This window comes from Triticum urartu, chromosome 1, assembly GCF_003073215.2.
Source record: "Triticum urartu cultivar G1812 chromosome 1, Tu2.1, whole genome shotgun sequence".
NCBI lineage: Eukaryota > Viridiplantae > Streptophyta > Magnoliopsida > Poales > Poaceae > Triticum > Triticum urartu.
The window spans coordinates 186,780,137-186,793,001 of record NC_053022.1 but is presented as its reverse complement, the minus strand read 5'-3'; positions in this window follow the sequence as shown (position 1 = coordinate 186,793,001).

Genomic DNA, 12,865 nt, shown 5'->3' with positions numbered 1-12,865 from the left:
ACATATCGAGCATATTGTGTGTATGATTGAAATGCTTGGTATGTGTGGGATCCTACAACCTAGTTGTTTATCCTTGGTAGCCTCTCTTATGGGGAAATGTAATCTTGTGCTTCCATGAGCCATAGTAGTCCGCTACAGCCCGGTTCACTGGAGTCCTGCTAGCCCAGCACTACTACTCCGGAACACTTGACTGGCCGGCATGTGATTCACTTCATTCCTGTGTCTGTCCCTTCTGGGAAATGTCACGTGGTGACATCCGGAGTCCTGCCTAGCCTGCTACAGCCCGGGTTCCCAGAGTCCTGTTAGCCCAGTGCTACAACCCGGATTCGCACGCTGCTGACCGACATGCTCGAAGTTGATTCATGTATGCCTTTCCCCGTAAATTGGTGCCACTTTGGGTTCCCAACTAGTCATGTCGGCCCGGGTTCCCTGACATATGGATGCTAGCGACACTATCATATACGTGAGCCAAAAGGCGCAAACGGTCCCGGACCATGGTAAGGCAACACCCGTGGGAATACCGTGTGTGAGGCCGCAAAGTGATATGAGGTGTTACCGTCTAGATCGATGCGACTTGGAATCGGGGTCCTGACAGCACAATAGGCGGATACAAAGACTTGTGCACAACCTACAAAGCAAAAATGCAACGACTTCTATCGCAAGTATGCTCTATGCAAGGTGTTTCTATGATATGATCCAAGATGATCTAATATGAAAATCTAAATGTTGTATGATGCTATGGTGTTTGCTTAAAAGCTCTTTGCTTATCTTTCCTTTTTGCTTAAAAGCTTCTTTGGCTCTTTCATGTTCGAGCTCTTTTCTCATGCGATGCTTGACGAACCAAGATAGCAATTGTGTGTGCGATGACAACCTTGTGACACAAGAGATGATACCAAGATATGAAACAATGATGTATGCATGCTATGGGAAGTATGATCACTAATGTGCACAAGTCTCGTTGCCGGCAATACTCAATAGCTAGTATCGATGGGTAAGCAATGCAAAGGAGTAAGGCTATGATGGCTATCAATGTAATGGCAAGAGTGAAATGTCCAATACCAAGGTGAGGTTACCATTTTTTGCGGACGGTATGGTGTCAAAATGGGGGCACGAATACCAAGATGTAGTCGAGGTGGTCGTTGTTGATGACGCATCCGGGGCGAAGATGAGTGGCGGTGATGTTGATGTCGAACCGTACCTAAATAGCCGAAACACAAGTAGGACACGGTACCGCAACTCAAATTCTCAAAGCAAAGTTGGACCAAAATTGTCGGAGTTGGAGTTGGTAAGCGGTGGTTGTGTACGTGGTATATGGTGGGGCTGTGTGGAAGTGGTGGATGTATGGGGAAGTATATGTGGGCACCGGAACAAAATTTGGTGAAAAATGGGCGGAAAATGGGCGGTGGAGAAGAAATGGTGCTCCCAGGGGCCGGACGTCCAGGGTCGTGTCCGGATGTCTGGGTTTGTCAGGCCGGATGTTCGGGCTCTGGATCCGTGGATGGATTCAAGGATCTTCGCGAGGAGAGGTCAAATCCGGGCAAAATTCAGAGAAATTTGTGGATAGAAATTGGGGAAAAGTGGATGGAAAGCTAGATCTACCTGCAAAACACGAAATCTGCAGATCAAACCCAACAAAACTTCATCACACCAACAAATCACAAAAAAATTGGGGCTATTTTTGCTGGGGAATTGTCAAATTTAGGAGGAAATCAACAAAATTAGGCTAGAAAACACAACGGGGAGGCTCCGAAATCATTATCAAACTGGCTCATGATACCAAGATGATGTAGGGTAGAACCCTAATTGGCCGATCTTTCACGAAAGGAGCGGATCCCGTGATGAACACGAAGAACACGAGGAGGGAAATGAGGGAAACACGTGAAAAACACAAGAGAACACTCGAACTAACAAGAATGATTACACATGTGCTAGATCCTCAAAACACAATAGGAGATACAAGATCCAAAGTCAACAACAGACGGTACACGCTAACTGGTTCTTGTCCAAAGGAGGTCTTGATGTTCTTCCCTAAAAGGGGTCTTGAATCCGCTTGGGGGATCTTCTCTGGTGGAGGCTCGAATCTCCGAGGAGAAGGTAACCAAGTGGATGAGCAAAACTCTCACACAAAATATGAGCTAATCCTTTGCTAACCCTAGAAAGTAGGACAAGGAGGAGTATATATAGTCTAGGAGGAGAAGGGGTACAAGGGCCTAGGACCTTCACTGTGCGCAGACAGGGGAGGCCAGACGTCCGACCGTTGGGCCAGATGTCCGGGCTTTCATGCGAGGCTGGATGTCTAGGCTGGGGAGGCCGGATGTCCGGGCTGGAGCGGCTAGTTTGTTGCTCTCGGGTTCGGAGGGGTCCGGATTTCCGGGATGGAGGCCGTATATCCAGGGGCTCGGGAAGGGCCGGATGTTCGGGCTGGCGAGGCCGGATGTCCGGGGCCTGTAGCATCCTGGCGGCTGAGCGGCTGTGGTGGGTGAAGCTCCAGGGGCCGGGCGTCCGCGGTCGTGGCCGGATGTCCAGGGCCTGGGAGGTGTACTTGACTCCTTCCGTTGGTTCTCCTCATCCGTGAACTTGGGGACTTGCACATCTTCATGTGCATCTTCGGGAGGGTCCTCTTGGTACCTAATCATGCACAACAACTCGGACTTAGGTAGTACCCATGTGTCATGCATAGAAAGTGGAAGTTCGGAGAGGAGTGAGTTCACCTTATCTTCGATAGCCTCGGCTCGGGCTCTTGTCATTGGTCCAAGTGGTGTTGTTGGAGGTGTAGGTGCGTCCATGGGGATGATCGTGGGATTCTCCACATCACATTAGTGGTTGCTTGAGGAGTGATTTGAGTCTCCTAAGGTGTCTAGGCTACTTAGGGACGGTTGCTTCTTCATCAACCACCACCACCACTTCCGCATAGGCTTACCAACCATACACTCCCGCCACCCCGACCTAACCCAATTTTGTTTGTGTTGTGAGTTGTGTCTCCTAAGGTGTATAGGCTACTTAGGGACCGTGCTTCCAACTCCGACACCGTGTATATTCCACCACCTTACCCTCCACTTCCGCATTGCATCTCAAATCCATCATTGCCATTCCGCAATTCCATTGAGCTTCCACAAAACCACCACCACATCCCGCTACCACCATTTGACATTTGACATTTGAGATTTTGAGTTCGTGGTTTTTTCGTTTCCTAAGGTGTTTCGGCTACTTAGGGACGAGTCTCCATCATCTTGGTATCTTCATCAAGATCACTGCCACTCATTATCACCGCGGACGGTGATGCGGAGCATCTCATGTTCATCCCCATGTACACTCCAAGTACTGTCCAAGCCCCAAGGATACATAAGATGAGACCTCGACTATACACCATTGGACACAAGGTGAACCGCTCCTCTCCGAACTTTCACTTTCTACATGTGAGACATGGCTACTACCTCCAACGTGTGTTGTATGCATGATCAGGTACTTAGAGGAAAGCCACAGACCCACCACATCCAATGGACGAGCTAGCGAGGACGCCAAGTACAAGGACCAAGAGAAGTCTTCAGCCACCGGACGACCGGGCAACGCCGGTCGTCCGACGCCTGGGCACTCATCCAGCAAGAAGGGCCAGCCAACGTAAGCTATAGTGGCCGGATGTTCGACAAGAACCGGACGTCCGACACACCCCAGTAACCGGATGTCTGACCGTCTTCGGAAATACGGCGCCACCTCAACCGAGCCAAATCGCCGGACGTCCGACACGTACCGGACGACCGGACCCTCGCGAGCCACTGAATGTCCGGTACCTGTCCGATGACCGGCCCCTAGTTGTTTCCAGTGTTGCGGGCCGAAGCCGATGTACCACTCACATACCCCTTCGTGTCTCTAGACTATATATACTCCTCCACCACCTCCTAGTTAGGGTTTGCATTGATTTAGCTCATGTTTAGAGATAGAGCATTGCACATCCACATCAGATCTACTCCATGAGAGAGACCGCGGCCTCTACGGAGAAGATCCCTTTGGATTCAAGACCTCCTGATACAGGCAAAGGTGTCCCGATGTTTCGATGAGATAGATATCGTTTTCGGTGTGAGTCGACTTTCACGATCCAACTACGAACGTGTGAAGACGTCGTGCCTTAGCAATCGCTCAACCAACTTCCGAGGGTTATTGACCATGCCGGAGCATGATCAACCTGACCACGAGGGTCTATTTCCTGCGAGCAAACGAGGAACAAGCAAGAAACTGAGATTGCAATCTGGATATTGCGAATAAAAGAGGAAAGCTTTATTAATGAAGGTGGGGTTCTGTGACGTCTTGGTCTAGTCGTTGGACACAAACGAAGTACGCGAAGTTGCAGCTATGGCGAACTTTTAATCTAAACAAAACCCAAAGTCTAAACGACGCCATAAGGGCTATATATATGGAGGAAGAGGGGGGAATTTCGTGGCCCTTGGAGGAGGGGTCCGAAACCAACCCTATCTCTTATTTCCCACACATACGGACTCTAAAAATAGCCTATACTTAAGTATTTTGAAAATACATGGGCCTGGCCCAATAATAAGGTGACGCAGCACCTCGAATAGCCTTTGAACGAAATTTATGAAGTGGCATCTTGTATATTTTGTCCAAGGCTTCATGCACTCCTTATGGTGGCTTCAAAGTCCTGAAATCATCACCTGTAACTCCATTCTTGATCCCCTTGCGCATGCCATCATCTCCATGCTTGAACTTGCTCCAAGGTTCATCTTTCTTGTCCAAACTAGGCCCTTCATTTGTAAGCAAAACAAATGTATCCAATTTAGACAGCATCATATTCTCATGAACATTAGAATTGTTACCAAGAAACGAAAGTACCTGATAATTCAATTGGCGTGCGCGAGCTCTAGTAATTGGTCCAGTATGTATAGCAGCAGGGGCTGTGGGTGTAACAATGGTATTGATGTTCTCATCATCCTCCCCTTCTTGAAATGAAGTCGTCCTCGACGAAAGCTCATCTTCCTCACCCAAATAACGGTTCAAATCTGCAATGTTAAAAGTGGGACTAACCCCAAAATCTGCAGGCAGCTCAAGTTTATCTGCATTATCATTTATCTTCTCTAACACCTTAAAAGGACTAGCAGCACGTGGCATTAGCTTTGATTTGCGCAAATTAGCAAATCTATCCTTAAGCAAATGTAACCAAACAAAATCTCCAGGTGCAAACACAACATGTTTTCTACCCTTATCTCCGGCAAGTTTATATTTAGCATTCATACGCTAAATGTTTTCCTTAGTTAACTCATGCATTTTTAAAATCAATTCAGCATGTTCTTTAGCATCAAAATTAACCTTCTCCGAAGATGGAAGAGGCAACAAATCAATAGGTGCACGAGGTAGGAAACCATACACAATTTCAAAAGGACACATCTTAGTAGTAGAATGCAATGAACGATTATAAGCAAATTCAATACGAGGAAAGCATTCTTCCCACGTTTTCTTATTATTCTTCAAAATAGCCCTAAGCATAGTCGACAATGTTCTATTGACTACTTCAGTTTGTCCATCAGTTTGAGGGCGACAAGTAGTACTAAAAAGCAGTTTAGTCCCCAACTTAGCCCATAAACATCTCCAAAAGTGGCTAAGAAATTTAGTATCATGATCTGAAACAATAGTATTTGGCACACCATGCAAGCGAATAATTTCACGAAAGAACAAATCAATAACATTAACAACATCATCGCTTTTATGACATGGTATAAAGTGTGCCATTTTCGAGAACCTATCAATGACAACAAGTATGCTATCCCTCCCCTTCTTTGTTCGAGGTAAACCTAAAACAGATTCCATAGATATATCCTCCCAAGGAACACTAGGTACAGGCAAAGGCATATATAAACCATGAGGATTGAGTTGTGACTTAGCTTTTTGACATGTAGTGTAGCGAGCAACAAAACGCTCAACATCCCGTCTCATCTTTGGCCAAAAGAAATTTGTAGCAAGTATATCCTCCATCTTCTTGACGCCAAAGTGTCCCATTAATCCCCTTCCATGCGCCTCCTGCAACAAAAAAAGACGAACGGAGCTAGCTGGAATGCATAGCTTGTTAGCACGAAACACAAATCCATCGTTAAGAACGAACTTGTTCCAAGTTCTCCCTTCCTTACAATTCTGCAATACATCTTTAAATTCAGAATCATGCACATATTGATCTTTGATGGTCTCCAAACCAAATATTTTAAAGTCAAGTTGTGAAAGCATAGTATAACGATGAGATAATGCATCAGCAATAACATTTTCTTTACCCTTCTTGTGTTTAATGACATAAGGGAAAGTCTCAATGAATTCAACCCATTTAGCATGTCTACGGTTCAGTTTTGCTTGACTTTTAGTGTGTTTCGAAGATTCATGATCAGAATGTATAACAAATTCTTTGGGCCATAAATAATGTTGCCATGTTTCTAAGGTCCGAACAAGAACATATAATTCTTTATCATAAGTAGAATAGTTCAGACTAGGCCCACTCAATTTTTCAAAAAAGTATGCAAGACGTTTGGCATCTTGTAATAACACACCTCCTAATCCAATTCCACTAGCTTCACATTCAAGCTCAAAAGTCTTATTAAAATTAGGAAGTTGGAGTAAAGGAGCATGTTTCAACTTATGTATCAATACCGTGAAGGCTTCTTCCTGTGCGGTACCCCAAACAAAAGGCACATCCTTCTTTGTAAGCTCGTTGAGAGGTGCAGCAATGGAGCTGAAATCTCTCACAAAACACCTATAGAAACCAACATGGCCAAGGAAACTCCTCACTTGTGTTATCATTTTGGGCTGCGGCCAACTCTCAATAGCTTCAATCTTGGCTTTATCAACTTCAATTCCCCGTGGAGTAACAACATAGCCAAGAAAAGATACTCGGTCGGTGCAAAAGGTGCACTTTCCAAGGTTACCAAGCAAACATGCATCACGTAGAGCAATAAAAACAGCACATAAATGTTCCAAATGTTCCTCCAAAGATTTGCTATAAATCAATATGTCATCAAAGTAAACTACCACAAATCGTCCAATGAAAGAATATAAAACTTCGTTCATTAATCTCATGAAAGTACTAGGTGCATTAGTTAAACCAAAAGGCATGACTAACCACTCATATAATCCAAGCTTAGTTTTAAATGTTGTTTTCCAGTCATCTCCCAATTTCATACGAATTTGATGGTATCTACTACGCAAATCAACTTTGGAGAATATTGTAGAGCCACTCAATCCATCAAGCATATCATCTAGCCTAGGAATAGGATGACGATAATGAATAGTAATATTATTAATGCCTCTACAATCAACGCACATACGCGACGTACCATCCTTTTTCGGCACTAAAATGATAGAAACAACACAAGGACTAAGGGATTCATGTATATAACCTTTGTCGAGCAGTTCTTGTACTTGACGCATAATCTCCTTCGTCTCCTCTGGATTGGTACGGTATGATGCACGATTGGGTAATGATGCACCGGGAATTAAGTCAATTGGCTGCTCAATCCCTCGAATAGGTGGTAATCCCGGTGGCACGTCTTGTGGAAAGACGTCAGCGAACTCCTGCAAAATATTGGTGACATCAGCAGGCAAAGAGGAAGGCACGTCCTCGAATGAAAATAATGCCTCTTTGCACACAAAAGCATAGCAAACTGAGTTGCTAAAATCTAGATCATCAATATCAGATTTGGTGGCAAGTAAACATGCACTTTTCAATTTAATTTCAGAAGCAACACTAGATGGTTTATTATTAGGCTTCATTTGTTGCTCAAATTCATTTGCCACAATCTGATTTTCACTCTTATTTTTCTCCTATTTTGCTTTATTAGCTATATTAATATGAACTTTCAAAATGGAATCAGGAGTCATAGGAAGCAAAGTAATATTTTTATCCTTATGAACAAGAGTATACTGATTGTTTCTACCATGGTGTATAGAATTTTTATCAAATTGCCATGGTCTACCAAGTAATATGGAACATGCTTGCATAGGTACCACATCACAATCAACATAATCAACATATGTAGAGATATTAAAATGCACACGAACAATACGTGTTACCTTAACCTTGCCGCTGTTGTTGAACCATTGGATGTAGTAAGGATGTGGATGTGGTCTTGTGGTGAGAGATAGCTTCTCCACCATCTCCATGCTAGCCAAGTTATTGCAGCTCCTTCCATCTACGATGACGCGGATAGAATGTTCCTTCACAACTCCCTTTGTATGGAACAAATTATGCCTCTAATTTTGCTCAGCTTGTGTAACCTGCACACTCAAAACACGTTGAGCAACTAAACATTCATACCTGTCAGCATCTTCAGCAGCCATGTATTGCGTCTCATGATGAGACTCATCTCCACCGTGTTCTTCATGTGTAATAAGAGCCAAAGTCTCCTCATCATAGTCACTAGCGGACTCATACCAACCATCCTCAGTAACAATCATCACACGTTGAGATTTGCATTCTCTCGCAAAATGTCCTCTTCCCTTACAACGACGACAAATAATATCAATAGTGTGCCCTGTTGATGCAATGAAAGAAGAAGAGCTCTGCGCAGGCCCTGTAGGTGTGCTCTTGGTAGATAGTGGTGGTTGTGCTTGCTTTCTTGTATCACGGCTGGAGGTGGCACCTGATGGAGGTGCTGGTCCAGTGGAAGTAGAGGATGCACGTGGTGTCCATGATGAAGATCGACCTGCAGAAAAGTTAGTTTGTGCCAATGCCTGTCGATCCTGCACTTCGCGTTCAGCTTTACAAGCAAGATGGAATAAATGAGTGATATTAGTATACTCCTTATACTCTAGAATTGTCTGAATCTCTCTATTTAATCCACCCATAAAACGTGCAAGCATAACTTCATTCTCCTCAACAATACCATATCTAATCATGCTAGTTTATAATTCCTGATAATGTTCTTCTACAGAATTTTTGCCTTGTCTTAAACCTTGCAATTTTTGAAGTAATTCACGTTGATAATATGGTGGAACCCAACGAGTACACATAACAATTTTCAAAGCAGCACAAGTACATGGAATAGGATATAATCTACAATGTTCGGACCACCAAACACATGCAAAGGTAGTGAAAGCACAAACAATAGCAGGAACACGTCTCTCCTCAGGATATTGTAAACATGTAAATCGTTGTTCAGTTTCTAACTCCCAAGTAAGATATATATCAGGAACATATCTACCCTTAAAATGGTGGAATATTCAATTTCAGTTTAGGGAGATGGTCATGATCTCGTACCTGAGGGGGAGCCCTACCATTGCCATTATTTGCACGTGGACGACCTGGTGGTTGTGTTGCTGGAGGTTGCATGTAGTTCTGATTTTGATCAACCTCATCCTCGTAATCTCCCGCAAAATCATCCTCCTCTGCATCAGCAGCAGGAGCCACAGAAGTATCAAGAGCAGCACCAACAGTTTGGCCAGGCGCAAGAGGGAGACGGCGCGCTCGGCGGAGGGCTGTTTCGCGACGTGGAGGTAGTCGTCGTCGTCGTCGTTGTTGTTGTTGTTGTTGTTGTTGTTGTTGTTGTGGAGGTGCGTTAGGTGCAACCGGTGGTGGTGGTGGATGACACGCAAGCAATTCATTAAACTTGTTGTCGAGCTTTATTTCGAACGTCTTCTCCATGCCATCTATCTTTTCCATGGCCCCTTCAAATATGTTTAGCACACCTTGCACCTGTCCACTCATCGTATGCTGAAATTTATCATGCAACTCCTTGAATTTCGTCACATCTCGTTGGCTTGTGATCCTGCCATGGTTAACAACAATAGAAATACACAATAATATGATCCTACAGACTACTAACAAGAGGTGGTGGTGGGTGTCACAAATCCGTCAAGCAAATCTCAAATTCTTACCAGTTCTTACCCAGCAGCAGGCGGTGATCGGCAACCGTCATAGTCAAAATTCTCAAAGCTTGGATAGAGCGATTACCAGGGAGAGTCAAACGCATGACGTAGATGTATGTGGAGCTAGGAAGGTGATGCGGAGCATCCTTCCTCCATCCCCATGGACTCTAAACCAACACATCAAGCCCCACGTGGACCTATCACAAGAGCGAGAGCACGTGCTTTGGAAACCGAGGTGAACTCCTTCCTACTTGACTTGCATACGGATACAATGGGACTTGGTTGCTACCTCATCAAAATATGCAATGTCTCATTAGGTACGAAGAGGAACACTATCTTGAAGCTTAGGAGCATCACCAATGAGAAGGAGGACCACCCCAAGGCCACGTGAACCAAGACGGAGCGCAACAATAGCAACTCTGGAAGTCCCAGGTGACCCCGTGCGCACGGGCCCCTGAGACCCCGTGCCCACGGACTGCCTAGGAAGTTGACGCTGGAGCACCCCGTGCGCACGGGCCTCCCAGGATGGCTGGCTGAGATTGCACCTCGCCCTCCTCTTTATCTCCTTCGACCCCAAGGCTATATAAGTCGTACCTAGAACCATGATTAGGGTAGCAAAGTATAGGAAAGTATATGTGAGACATTTGTGACTGCTCCTTGTATCCCCTCCTCTTGGAGATCTAGACCCCTTTTGGGAAAAATCCTTTGGATTATCAAGCCCTCCTATTGGAGAACATCAAAATGAACACCTCACCTAGTGGGAAGAACTTACCTAGTGCTATTTTCCTTGAATTTTTCATGTAATCTTGTGGATCTCATGTGTGCTACTCTAGTGTATGTGATATTTGGGTTTGTTTGAGTGTTCTGTGCCTTGTATTCTTGAGTGTTCTTCCTCTTTTCCCCTCCAAGTGTGAAAACATCCCCTCTAGGGTTTTGCCCAACAACAGAAGGCTTATAATATGGTAGGAAATAGGGACAACAATAATCAATTTGAGAGATGCAAAGTTGAATAAACGCTCAACAACGGTACTGTGCTTGTCCTAGGCTAGACCGTGCTAGAGACGCGAGCCTAGAACACTAACAAAATCACGACGTTGCACGGAAACAAGGGAGGAGCACGCTCTAATTTTTTTAATTTTTTTCACCCTTTTCCTCTCTTTTTTGCTTCGCAACAATTTTTTTTGAAAAAGTCTACACATGTCCTAAAAACTGCCTAGCCAGAATTTTCCAGACTTAGTTTTTTTTGAGTTTGGAACTATTTTCTTCTGCGGATGGCTCGATAGTTGGGGAGTCCTACTCTGTCACGACTCGGAGTATCGCGTGATCTGGAAATCAAAAACAATTACTATACTCGGACTGGTGGCGGAGATGAATCTAGTGGAATCTCAGACTGGTGGCGGAGATGAATCTGGTGGAACTCAGACTGGTGGCGGATATATGTTGCAGGTGGACTCGGTTTGGCATTATGGCAACTGATATTTGGTGGCGTATATGGACTCGGATTGGAGGCAAATATATGGTGGTGGTATATGGCAGCGGCGATGAAGTTGGTGCGGTGGTGGTATATGGCAGCAGACATGATGATGATGCGGTGGTGATATATGGCAGCGGCGACGTGACAACTTGTGAAAAGAACTCAAAACTCTAAAGGACTAGACGCTAAGACCAGCAACTTGAAACGATGATGCAACCGCAAATTCAGCAAAGCAAATACAAAAAAGATTATGCAAAGGCTTAGATTGGTTCGGATAGGATGAACTAACCCTAATTTTTTTGGCTTTTTCGTGGACTATAGGTATGAAGAATAGACTCGATCTAAACTACGAAAAACTATAAAATCTCACCGAGCAACCTGGAAATCATATACCACTTGATAGAGGCAAAGGTGTCCAGATATTTCGATGAGATATATATCATTTTCGGTGGGAGTCGACTTTGGTGATCCGACTATGAATGTGCGAAGACGTCGCGCCTTAGCAATCGCTAAACCAACTTCCGAGGGTTATTGACCATGCCGGAGCACGATCAACCTGACCACGAGGGTCTATTTCCTGCGAGCAAATGAAGAACAAGCAAGAAACTGAGATTGCAATCTGGATATTGCGAATAAAAGAGGAAAGCTTTATTAATGAAGGTGGGGTTTTGTGACGTCTTGGTCTGGTCGTTGGACACACACGAAGTACGCGAAGTTGCAGCTATGGCGAACTTTTAATCTAAACAAAACCCAAAGTCTAAACAACGCCACAAGGGCTGTATATATGGAGGAATATGGGGGAATTTCATGGCCCTTGGAGGAGGGGTCCGAAACCAACCCTATCTCTTGTTTCCCCACACATACGGACTCTAAAATCAGCTTATACTTAAGTATTTCGAAAATACATGGGCCTGGTCCAATAATAAGGTGATGCAACAGCTAGAATAGCCTCTGGACGAAATTTATGAAGTGGCATCTTTAATATTTCGTCCAAGGCTTCATGTACTCCTTATGGTGGCTCTAAAGTCCTGAAATCATCACTTGTAACTCCGTTCTTGATCCCCTTGCGCAAGCCATCATCTCCATGCTTGAACTTGCTCCAAGGTTCATCTTTCTTGTCCAAACTAGGCCCTTCATTTGTAAGAAAAACAAATGTATTGAATTTAGGCAGCATCATATTCTCATGAACATTAGAATCGTTACCAAGAAACGAAAGTACCTGATAATTCAATTAGCATGCACGAGCTCAAGTAATTGGTCCAGTATGTATACAATGGTATTGATGTCCTCATCACCTCCTTGCGGAGAAGAACTTCAAGACCTTCTCACTTAGAAGACCGGTTACCTCTTGTATCGCTCGTTATTGACTTTGGATCTTGTATCTTCCTTTGTGTTCATGGATCTAGCACATGTGTGATCATACTTTTTGGTTTGAGTGTTCTCTTGTGTTCCCCTTGTGTTTTTCTCCTTCTTTCCCTCCTCGTGTTCTTCGTGTTCATCGCGGGATCCGCTCCTTTTGTGGAATATCGGCCTATAGGG